Source organism: Amblyomma maculatum, chromosome 2 (genome assembly GCF_055883805.1).
Source record: "Amblyomma maculatum isolate TAMU_Amacu chromosome 2, ASM5588380v1, whole genome shotgun sequence".
Lineage (NCBI taxonomy): Eukaryota > Metazoa > Arthropoda > Arachnida > Ixodida > Ixodidae > Amblyomma > Amblyomma maculatum.
Genome location: NC_139345.1, coordinates 157508034 through 157520111, shown reverse-complemented (window position 1 = coordinate 157520111; position 12078 = coordinate 157508034). Strand labels below are relative to the sequence as shown.

Below are 12078 nucleotides of genomic sequence, written 5' to 3'. Positions count from 1 at the left end.
TCGAACGATCTGTGTAATCAATCGCTTAAAAGAACAGAAGGACCCTTAGAACGTTTTCCTTGCATTTAACAGCTAATATAATTTTGTAAAATAATCACATGAACTTTTCTTGGTGGTGAGGAATGAGAAATGTGAGGTGAGTTCGTGTGGAGCGGAGATTGCAGTAGCTACTTACATGTGCGAGCGCTGAAGTGCCGGCTACAGCTAACATGGCGGCCGTGCAACTTCTGGAAAACAGGCACATGCGCAGATCGCTCGACAGAATCAGTCTATTGCAGTCGGTCAATTTCAGAATCTTCTTCCCAAGATTGCAACTTTTCCAGCGAAAGCTACACTGGGTTAGGTTTTCAAGCCGTCGACGTGGCACCGTGTTACCGTGGCACCTTGAAAGACAAAGAAGAAGAAGAAGATGAAGACGACGCCGACGACGACGAAGAAGACGCTTCGAAACCTCGTGTGCTTCAGTCAGCCAAGAAAAAGCTGCCGTTGGCATATTTTCACAGGATTTGACATGAAGTTAACCTGTCCGTATCCCAGATTATATTCCTATATTCTTTGCGGAAGTTTTAGTGATATTGGATTGGCTTTGCACAAAATTCCATGCCATGAATCACAAGTAATCATTCTTGCTGATTGTGGATCGGTGTTAATTTCACTTGAAACGTCAAAAAAATATTTTTTGAGCCGATTCCTTCGTTTTCTTTTTTTTTTTTTTGTTGTTGTTGTTGTTCCGCGCTTTAAAAGAAGTCCACTCTGTCTGGGTGTCTGGCAATGCAGCTGTTCATTCATATGAGGTGGCTGATTACTTAGTGAAATCAGTCCTTAATGCATCTGTAGTATACCAGTGCTTAATTTTAGTGTAATGGCGATTTCCAGGTTAAAACGGTTTCAGCATATATCAGCCAGGCACCGGGATTCCTTACTGAATACAACAGGTTGTCAGCATTTGTCACATAATTGGAATGTACGTTTATGTAAAACCAGAGAGTGCGAGGTATCAATGATGCTCTTGCGGTGAAGAATTCCGGGCTTGAATTTGTATCTATGTAGAAGTGGGTCGACACCAACAAACCTTTGTGCATAATGCGGAGAAGTGGAATCAATAGAACATTTTATCGTCTCGTGCCGGCGGTTCACACTCTAGAGAAGGGCATACCTGGAGATCCCCCTCTCTAGGTTAGGTCTCCCCTCGTCCCTAAACGTTTTACTGTCGTTCGGTGCGAGTGCCAAGGGAGTTGCGTTGGACCCAATTTGTGGTATCATATACATGCCTATGTTACAGTAACTGGTAGGTTAACCTGTTAACCCTTTTCGAAATTGTTTCAAGTTTTTTTAATGAAAATTATTATAATTGTTTTTTTTTTTATGCTCACAATTATAATAGCTACATTCTTATAATTATTTACAATCTCGCTTTGCGACAAGCTTGCGCTTGTAATTGAGTTTATGGACAACACCACACTGTGCTTTCGCCCTGTCGCTCACCTCTTTGATTTCTCCTACCTGTCTCCTTAGTATCCCTTTATTTCCGCCGCCCCAGTTCAGGTGCTTCAGCTTATTGATAGCAGATACCGGGGCAGCAAAAATCTTTTCCTTCCTTTATTATTTTTATTTTATTCTATTATAATAAAGAACCACTACTACTACTACACCACACCTTGGCCAATCCCCCATGGTGGGTACGTCTCACTTTTCAGGAGGCCAACAACAACAACAACAACAACAATAACCTCGTATGCTAAAAACTGAAAATTTGTAAAAGATCCTTTTTTCTGGATTCTGACTTGACACAATCCGAGCAGGTGTGCCGAAACTATCTACTGGAAGTTTGTGGCGAAAGCTACACTACGCTACCCTTAAACATTTCGTCGGTGCCTGAAAAAGGTGCCTCAAAGAGATGGCAGGTGGTATCTGGCAGCTGGCACGGTCGCTTACTGACATGATGTATAGGGTTGCCTGACGTTACGTTCGGCAGGAGCTCCCAACTCGGGCCTCTCCTTTCAAATGGGAGGTGATACCAGAATAAGCCTGGCAGGACCTTCAGGATCAGCGTTACCCTTAGGCCACGCAGGCACTTTCATAAGCTTTGAAAAGCAGGTGTTAAAGAGGCTATCACTACAACACTCACAGCGTTTGCTCTACCACTAGGTTCAAGTCATGCTTAGACTCTCACATTTTGTTTGCCTGTGGTCCGGTAGTTATAATATTAATGGCCTAACTTCACCTGTCCCGGCTTCCCTAAGCTAAGTATTCTTCCTATGGCGACTTTTTCGAGCTGTAAAGTGTAGTTAATATGTCATTGTTAACAGTCTTCTGGGGACTCCCTGGTTTCTTCCTCATTTTATTCGCGGCTGTTAATAATTAATTTGAGCCGCCTGCTGCGATTTTTTATATTCCGTTCAAGTGCTTATAAGGCTTTATTCATGCCAGCGATTTCTGAAAGCCTCAACATTACTCTGAAGGACTGCAAGAATGTGGAGTTCTCTTTTTTTTTTTCTGTCAAGCGTTTTTCTTTAATATCTTTATGTAAGCTGCAATCTCCTGCAGTTGTCTAGCAATTTGAGTTAGTTCGGGGATAGGTTTTTTTTTTTTTTTCAATAGCTCTACCCAACAGCGGTAATTATCTCAATGCCAAAGCGACGCAAACCAGCACTACGAAAGGCGGCGGGTAAAGTTAAATATTGTTTTCTTTGTGCACATTTTCGTTCCAGAGGAGAAGGTTGGCTTCCGAGGCAGGCAGGTATGCATTTAAAGGCCCAGATGACGTTCGGCCTCCCGTCTTTTTAACTAAAACTTGTCGGGGAATTGCAGTTATGCGCTGCTGATAAACATGTATGGGATTTTATTCAACGTGCGAAGCGTTTTAGTTTTAACGGTGGCGCGAAAGGAACGACACAAGCAACTTCACTTTTGCTCCCTTCATACGCTTCTGGCCGAAAATTCAACATATGTGTCCTGTTTTATGCCCCTTCCTTCACACGCTTCTCGCCGGAAATTCAGCATATGTGTTCTGTCTGACGCCCCTATACTACAAATCCCCATTTTGCGGCGCCGATGTAGAGCTTGCGCAAGTTCCAACACAGCTAGCTGTGTCATATGTAGCGCCATCTACCCCACTTCTCAGTAACGACAGCGGTGGCGCTAACGGCAGTAGCGAGATTTGTAACAGGCTACAGCTGCTACAGCTACAGCTGCTCGCTCCGCTGGCTCCACCGGCTCCGCCTTGCTTCCCAACTGATGTCTCGTTCAAATCCAGGCGCGATATCAGCTACTTGTCCGTGCAAACGACGAACACCTGCTGCATGTAAGTTGGTTTCGGGGATAATGGCCTCTTTAGATGTTCTGCATAGCTCGGCGCTGCGCTCCCGCCGACAATACGCAGTAGCGCCAGTCTGATCGCATGCGCGCGCAGGTGCGATGTGAAGTGCCTCCGACGAGTCGACGCGTGACGCGCCGCTGCCGCTGACATCGCCCCCGTGGCGTCAGCTCAAGGATCCCTGAGTCTGTCGTCTGGAGCCTCTCAGGTGTCGCTGGCGGCATTCACTTGCTTGCTCCTGGGTTCGGCGTTACTCTGGCAGCGTTCCACTTCCACTTCGTTTTAATTTCTTTAATGAGACTGTCTATTAGCTTTCATACTTCCTGCTGCTATTCAAGTTGGAGCTAAAAAAATACAATTTGCTTTTAGAGTTTCGTAATGTGAAAACGAATCAGTAACGACAGGAAGTTAAGTGAGTGATACTCGGTTATTTTCTTCATAATTAGTGTTTGCTAATTGCATCGGAGAAGCAATGCTGGCACAGAATACGACTAAAAATATTATTTATCTGCAGCAGTTCTTCTGGATGGCAGGTTTGGTCTGAACAGCTTTTATAGTACAATTATGGGGCTGTCTTTCTGCAAGTGAACCACCCATTAACTTAGAGGAAATATGGAATCATTCTCGGTGTACGGCTTTCTTAGAGAAAGGTGTTGGCTGTTTTTTTTTTAATTTCGTTTTGGAGAGGCTATGGCCTGCTCTTATGATATGCTACTTAGTGCCAATTATCTCTTGGTATATACACTTTGCGTGCTTTAGAGGATGTTAAGTAGGATACTAGTCGTAAGTGAGCCGCGGCTTGTGCCAGTTAGTAGTCCGTTTAGGTTAGTCACGGTACACGGATTATGAGCAGTTTGTTCAGCTCGCTATCCCCCAACACGATTGATTTGTTGTGCGACACCATCTACAGGTGAACAACAAAATACCTAGAGGATAATTGTTAGAAGCAGTGGAACGGAACGGGGTGTTAAATAATTGTTCAGTGGTTTGAGAATTTTCTGAAAAACCCACAGTGAATTAATAGTCAGGGATGCAAGCAGCTGGGTTTGGGTTTGCTACAGTTTAGGGTAACATGTGCTGTCGCATGGCAGTTATGCGAAAAATACCGAAACACTTGTGGTAAGCCCGACAGCCAAAAAGCTACAAGTTGAGGCTTGACAAGCCCCGCATCAGAAAAAAACAACAGCAATGAACATACGATATCAACAGTGAAACATGCAGTGGCAAAAAAACAAAGAAACATTATCGCGTGTTTTCAAGAAATCATTCACACAATATTCTCTAAACGCGACAGTTTTTGAGGATGTATATAAACGGATATCGATCCCTGAAATCGCGGTTTATTACATCTGATGACAGGCAAAAAATTAGTTGTGGTTTAGCTGTGGTTAACAGCAGTTGAATTGCGATAATAGCAATGGCGGAAGCTTCTTTCGCCTGATAAATTATTCTCCTATCACACCCTATCAGTGTAAGGTGCTACATTATTGGGAACAATTAAGCTCATTTTTTAAGAGTACAACGCGAGAGCGTAAGCTACCAGCCCACGTAAAATAAGAAAGATTCAATGCTGCTCCTTCTTCCTCAATTCTTCGTCTTCGTCTACTTCGCAGCTGTTCAAGGCCAAACGTTACCCTTCCCGGGACCACGCGACGGGCCAAAACCTGGCGTAGTATTGCTATCGGAATAAACCTCGGTAGAAGGAGAGCTTTTGACAGCGCGCAATATGGGTTAGCTTGTCGAGAGCTTTCGAAAAATCAGCAAGAACCCCTAGTGTTTTTTCTGGCTTCTATGCTGCAAAACTAATACTTTCTGGCTGATTAATTCGGTTTCTGTAAATAACCCAGGGATTAAGCCCTGTTGTTAAACTTCAGTTAGTGAGTGGCTAACAAATATGTTACCTTGAATCAAATAATGTTGTCCAATTTCATTGTAAGTAATTGCAATATTGATATTGGAATTTGGTTCGCTAGCCCATTTTTATTCCTTTATTCTGCACAAGACAATTACCTTGGTGTTTTGCAGCTTTTGCAGAAAAACGTCACAGCTTAAAAGAAGGTTGTGAATATCTGTTATAAGCGGAGCGATAAAGTTAAAAACAGAACACTTAACTGTATAAATATTTTTTTCTTATCGGTACTATCCCTTGGAAGCTTGCGCTCCAGGTATGCAGAAGTGACAGTCCTCAACAATGCTTTTCTAGTTTCTTGGGACCACATACCATACGCGATAGCTTACGAATACTGCAAACTTAGACCACGACGGGCTCTAAATAACAATGAATCTTCACTCTGTCACCTTCTTCTCATTATTACGAGCGATGTCTAGAAAAAGAGCTGCCAAGCGTTAACGACTATTAACCTCTGTGTTCATTGATAGGTTAATGCTGCGCTAGCCCCCCAAAGAAAATCCATTGGATGACTGAGTCGCTGGGCTTCGCATTGTGCTTAAGAGGGGCTTTCATATTTATACTTATCTCGCTTGTGAACGAATCGGTAACGCTACGATGGTTGTTCAAGCACAAAATAGACCAAAAGAAAATTTGTTTTGTAGGGGAAAGAGGTTTGATGATGATATTGGCGTCCTTACCCTTAAGGTGCGTACGCGCTCAAAAGTCCGTTTGTTTATTTTTCAGTTGCGTGACCAATATGCTCTTGCGATACTAAAAAAAAAAGGATTAGCCCTCATTTACTTCAATGCTCTGCACAGTTAAGCAAAGTCATAATGTCACTGGCGTTTGTCACAAAATTTCTTGTTTTAATTTCGAGTTTACGGCTGCTGGGTCAGACCAGTAATCAGGAAAACGTCCGTCGTCAGGCGCGAAAGAATCCGCTGATATTACGCATTTGTACTGCGTAAACTCGCCGATTCGATACATGTGCCGCGACGAACTTCACAGTTGCATAAGGCATGCTACTCGTTTTTCTTCTTTAATGTATGATGTGTTCGCACGATATTTACGTGGAACTAATGACTGACACAAGAGGGAAGGCTCCGCATTCAGTCCATGCATTAGAGTGAGAAACGCATGAAACCCACCATGATTCAACAGTTTAACGGTTTCGTGGTAGTGAGATGATTTAGTTTTGCTAAATCTGGTTAATGAACGCGTTGTGCACCTGCAAACATAGGTTTTGGGAAAATTCTGCCATGCAGTGTAGTTTCGGCTGCTGTAAACAACGGTGAAGGCGTCGCTTCTTTTTGTATTTAATCTGTTGGGATGTTGCTCCGCGCGCCTAGTGCAACATCATACAGGCACTATATTTTGCAGGGCTATTTGGGATATCGTTGTCTAATATAAATTTGAGCGTTGATAATTTTATGACACTTCAAGATTCAGGGGCCGTCCTGACTCCCTCCGTGTACTCTGTGTACCTGTTTTACTTTAAGTTATAAAATGCTTACATAGTCACAATGCTTTTCTATGTCGTTATTTGCAGGCCATCGAGCCACGCAATTGCTACACGCCGTCCGTGCCTGAAACACACACACACACACACACACACACACACACACACACACACACACACACACACACACACACACACACACACACACACACACACACACACACACACACACACACACACACACACACACACACACACACACACACACACACACACACACACACACACACACACACACACACACACACACACACACACGCACGCACGCACACACACACACACACACACACATACACACGCACATACACACGCACACACACGCACACACACACACGCACACACGCACGCACGATCGCACACACACGCACGCACGCACGCACTCACTCACTCACTCACTCACTCACACACACACACACACACACACACACACACACACACACACACACACACACACACACACACACACACACACACACACACACACACACACACACACACACACACACACACACACACACACACACACACACACACACACACACACACACACACACACACACACACACACACACACACACACACACACACACACACACACACACACACACACACACACACACACACACACACACACACACACACACACACACACACACACACACACACACACACACACACACACACACACACACACACACACACACACACACACACACACACACACACACACACACACACACACACACACACACACACACACACACACACACACACACACACACACACACACACACACACACACACACACACACACACACACACACACACACACACACACACACACACACACACACACACACACACACACACACACACACACACACACACACACACACACACACACACACACACACACACACACACACACACACACACACACACACACACACACACACACACAGGTGGTCGAAATTTCCGGAGTCCTCCACTACGCCGTCTCTCGTAGCCTGAGTCGCTTTGGGACGTTAACCCCACAAACAATACCATCTGCAGCAACGGTCCTGCCTGGCTTATACTGCACTGGAAGCGTCGCATAGAGTAAAGTCAAAGGATGCTCCTGTATGCAAGTCCACTTAACTTTTTTTTTAACTTCAGCGTTCTTTTGTAAATGCCGGTTCAGTATGTTGCGAGAAAATCAGCCTTTTGGAGTCTACCACGTACTTAAGGTGGCAGTAATACTGTAACGCTAAGCCAGCTTTCCTGCTTTTTATTGTTCCTCTAAGGAAACCTGCGAATAAAAATGTTCAATTCGATTGGTGGCATTCGCCTGCGGAAGGGTTTCTTTCACACGCCGTGTAGTCCATAGTTCTTCGCATAGCTCTCGCTGTAGGTTGCTGGGCTTTTTGAACGAAACCAGTGTTTATGCTGTCTGAAAAATAGGGGCCCGTATAGCGCGTCTTTCACGGCTATCAGCAATTCTTGCGTTCTCACGCTTTTTGTTGGTACATATCACCTTCATCGCTATTTGCGCGAGCTTCGATGATGGTTTTTACTATTCGAGATCAATGTTCTCCTCATCTGGCTTTGTGAATTCGGCTATGTACACAGACGCCGCTGAATGCGTCTGCTGGAGATATTTGCGGGCGACACCACCTTTAATGCTTAGAATGCTTGCTGAACAAATGATATCTCAACAATTTCCTGGATTCTATGCGTGGCCTGCTCTTGTGCATGCCGGGTGTTTCCAAAAGCGCGCGCATTTAACGCCGAAGTGCAGTGATACTGTGAAAATAATACGGAGCAAATCCGGCGTTTAAACGTAACACAGTCGTTTTGCAAGTTACAATGAAGGTATGCACGTTCCCAGGCTCACATGCGAGCAAGCGAGTCTCGTTTGTCAGCAGTGTGCTTCAACTATATCCTACATATTATTAGCTAAGACAGGAAAAATGTGTAATCGACGAGGTGTGCTCCATATAACGGGGCCGCGACTGCAAATTAAATTGACCTCGGTGATTTGTGTGCCCCACTGGTACGTTTGTGCCAATATCTCTGTGAGGGACGGACATTGTTAAATGAATGCTTATAAGACGTGACTGGACAGAGCAGCAAGACGTGCAAAAAAAAACACACACACACAGCCAACGGTCCGCCCAGTTGAACATGAAACTTCTGCAAGCGGGCCGGGCCGGATGCACTTCCCGGCTTTTTCGCGTTCAGCGGGTCTAGCCTACACTGACTTGTATTGTCGGGCGCAGGAACTTTAGCCTGCGAGTACCAAGCCAACGGTCCGCCCAGATGAACATGAAACTTCTGCAAGGGGACCGGGCCGGATGCACTTCCCGGCTTTTTCGCGTTCAGCGAGTCTAGCCTACGCTGGCTTGTATTGTCGGACGCAGGAACTCTAGCCTACGAGTACCAAGCCAACGGTCCGCCCAGTTGAACATGAAACTTCTGCAAGCGGGCCGGGCCGTATGCACTTCCCGGCTTTTTCGCGTTCAGCGGGTCTAGCCTATGCTGAATTGTATTGTCGGGCGCAGGAACTTCAGCCTGCGAGTATCAAGCCAACGGTCCGTCCAGTTGAACATGAAACTTCTGCAAGGGGGCCGGGCCGGATGCACTTCCCGGCTTTTTCGCGTTCAGCGGGTCTAGCCTATGCTGAATTGTATTGTCGGGCGCAGGAACTCTAGCTTGCGAGTACCAAGCCAACGGTCCGCCCAGTTGAACATGAAACTTCTGCAAGCGGGCCGGGCCGTATGCACTTCCCGGCTTTTTCGCGTTCAGCGGGTCTAGCCTATGCTGAATTGTATTGTCGGGCGCAGGAACTTTAGCCTGCGAGTACCAAGCCAACGGTCCGTCCAGTTGAACATGAAACTTCTGCAAGGGGGCCGGGCCGGATGCACTTCCCGGCTTTTTCGCGTTCAGCGGGTCTAGCATACGCAGACTTGTATTGTCGGGCGCAGGAACTCTAGCCTGCGAGTACCAAGCCAACGGTCCGCCCAGTTGAACATGAAACTTCTGCAAGCGGGCCGGGCCGGATGCACTTCCCGGCTTTTTCGCGTTCAGCGGGTCTAGCCTACGCTGACTTGTATTGTCGGGCGCAGGAACTTTAGCCTGCGAGTACCAAGCCAACGGTCCGCCCAGATGAACATGAAACTTCTGCAAGGGGGCCGGGCCGGTTGCACTTCCCGGCTTTTTCGCGTTCAGCGGGTCTAGCCTACGCTGACTTGTATTGTCGAATGCAGGAACTCTAGCCTGGGAGTACCATATCTCTGTTCCAGGGTCTTGGTTTTTCAAGCCTGCTTTATGTGATCACAGTGAAGCGGCAAGTTAGATTATATATGAGGCAAGACTTGAAGAAACAAGAATTGAATGCAAAAGTAAGGAATCTCTATAGCGGGAATCAGTAGAGGCACATCACCAAATTAGAAAGAGCGGTGAGGAAGACCTTAACTTCCCATCAGTAAGGATCTAGAGGATATGAGTTATTTGAGTTCAGTTAGATTATACGTATTCCGTGCTGCGTAAGCATTATTTTCTATGATATATATCTATGTCAAACTGTCCGCGTGCTTTAAGCGAATGTATAGGTAGTACCCCAAGAGGGTTTTACTTAAGTTGAGGACAACGCAGAGGGTTTTGGAAAGAAAAATGGTAGGGGTAACATTAAGATATTGGAAGCGTGCAGAGTGGGTCAGAGAAATAACTCAAGTTACTGACATTCTAGTGGAAATCAAGAAGAAGAAATGGGCACTGGCAGGATATGTAGTGCGAAGAGAGGATATCCGATGGTCGCATAGGGTAACAAACTGGATTCCAAGGGAAGGAATGCGTAGCAGGGGGCGGCAGAAAGTTAAGTGTGTGGATGAGGTTAAGAAGGTCGAAGGGGTCAAGTGGATGCAGCTAGCACAGGAGCGGGTCAATTGGAGAAATATCGGAGAGGCCTTCACCCTCCAGTGGGTATTAGTCAGGCGGATGATATATATATATATATATATATATATATATATGTTTGTGTGTGTGTGTGTGTAAATTGAACCACCTTGAAAAACGAAACAACGTTATTTACTAATGTTTCGAGCAGGGACTGGTCGTGATATGGTACCATGACGGCGCACAACCCTCTGGCAAATCAGCAACATGGCCATGGCAGGTGCAAACTTTAGCTCACAACCCCGGCAATGCCGACGCATAGAACGCCGGCCTTTTTTCAGAAGGACGCATTCAAGTTTATCGCGTTGAAACAGCTTTCGAAACCCTCGCTCTCCCAGAGCGCATTTATTTTATTTTCTGTACCCAAAAGAAAGCAATGCGTTCTCTTGGCCATATACAAAGTAAAACTAAAAAGTTGCAAAGTTGCATAACAATGCCTTGCTTTAATATTCTTGTTTCAACCAAAAGATGCGTCTTCTACTGTCATTGCCGTAACCCTTTGTGATGCCTGTTTCGATGGAAACGCTGTATTAGCCTTGTGAACGGTATTCTGATTACGCGACTCAAGTGCTCACCGGCTTCGTGCAAAACTATATGTTATTTTTACTTTTTACATAGACATTTATTTCAGATCCTTGTGTACCGTAAGTACGCCATAGGTACTACATAAGTTTTAGCCTTGTGTTCAGTGCCACAAGCTCTAAAGCAGTTAGGTGATCATTCAAGTGAATGAGGAAAAAGAAGTGACGGGAAGCCACGACGTATGTTCTCCACTCTCGCCCTCTGTCGTCGGTCAGTTCAATGCTTTTAGAAGAAGATCAGCGACGGCCGACGAAGGACATCTCTGTAATGAAATGACTCCTTCTGAGGAGCCGCAGAACTCCTCTGTGGATAATCGTAATGTGGCGACACAGGCTGACCACCAGACACACAAGCTACCCTCGCATCTACCCGGTGCGCAGAATCTACAGCGGGACGTGCAAGGCCCCGTAGGCGTCGATGAACGGCCTTCTCCCGTCGTCGCCAGTTCTGCATCGGGGCAGGAACAAAACGGTGACGCTGAAAACCTAGTGGCCGGCATACGGATGCGGGTCGTGGAAGCGTTCAGGCAACCCCGGCAATGTGGAGGACACTTCGGACCTGTGCTGTTCTGTCTGCTGGCGTCAGTACCCTTCGTGACTGCCGTTGTGGCTTTCACTCTGTTCGTCATACCACAGGCGATATGGCCTGGCGGCAACAGCACATCCTTGGCGTCATTCCATCAGCCCCCTCAACGCGGTGGTCTCCTCGGACCAGTTTTATTCTGCTTCTTTGCGTCACTCGCCTTCGTACTTGTGGCATTCGTGCTTTACGTATACCACAGGCCGTACCCACCGGACGCAGCACCGACCAATGTGTGAGTGGCTAGTCAACACGGAA

At 46.0% G+C, this 12078-nt stretch overlaps 1 protein-coding gene and 1 pseudogene across 1 annotated transcript in view; one reads left to right on the top strand and one right to left on the bottom strand.

The window, feature by feature from the left end:
* Positions 1-12078, bottom strand: part of LOC146200260 (uncharacterized) — an 86236-nt pseudogene that overhangs the window by 19400 nt on the left and 54758 nt on the right.
* LOC146200259 (solute carrier family 52, riboflavin transporter, member 3-B-like) overlaps positions 3173-12078 on the top strand; it is a 95380-nt gene continuing 86474 nt past the window's right edge. Inside the window, exon 1 of the mRNA XM_084595455.1 lies at positions 3173-3304. The gene's annotated coding sequence lies outside the window, so the exon portion shown is untranslated. The remainder of the gene's footprint in view (positions 3305-12078) is intronic.